Source organism: Pinus tabuliformis, chromosome Q (assembly GCF_031772625.1).
Source record: "Pinus tabuliformis cultivar Carrire ecotype Pingquan chromosome Q, CPIR1, whole genome shotgun sequence".
Classification (NCBI taxonomy): Eukaryota; Viridiplantae; Streptophyta; class Pinopsida; order Pinales; family Pinaceae; genus Pinus; species Pinus tabuliformis.
Genome location: NC_142296.1, coordinates 1,115,596,260 through 1,115,596,719, shown reverse-complemented (window position 1 = coordinate 1,115,596,719; position 460 = coordinate 1,115,596,260).

Sequence of the window (460 nt, the reverse complement as noted above, 5' to 3'; positions counted from 1 at the left end):
CAAAGGAAATGAAACCCATGCTAGACTATATTCTACGCATACAAGAAGATTGCCAACAACAACATTGTATTGTAAAGCAAAAACATAAACACAATGTCAATATAGTCATTGAAAAATAATATTTCTTGGGACATTTGACCTTGCCTTTTAGAGACTATGAAGTTTTAGTCCATGCCTACGTAGACTATCGTACAATATAAAAAAATTTAAACCTTGAAACGATTAGAAGGCCCTCATATGGAATATGTGGTCTAAGAATGGGATAGTGTACAAAGATTTCCTCCTATAAAAATAACAAGAACGTTGCAAATAACAACATTACAAGGTGAAAGAAATATAATTCATACTATAATTCTTCTAATGCGAAATTAATCACATAACAACATTGTAGGGTGAGAAAAATTTACTCAAAATTACATTTACTTATAACAAACATATAAATATCTCCAATGACAACACT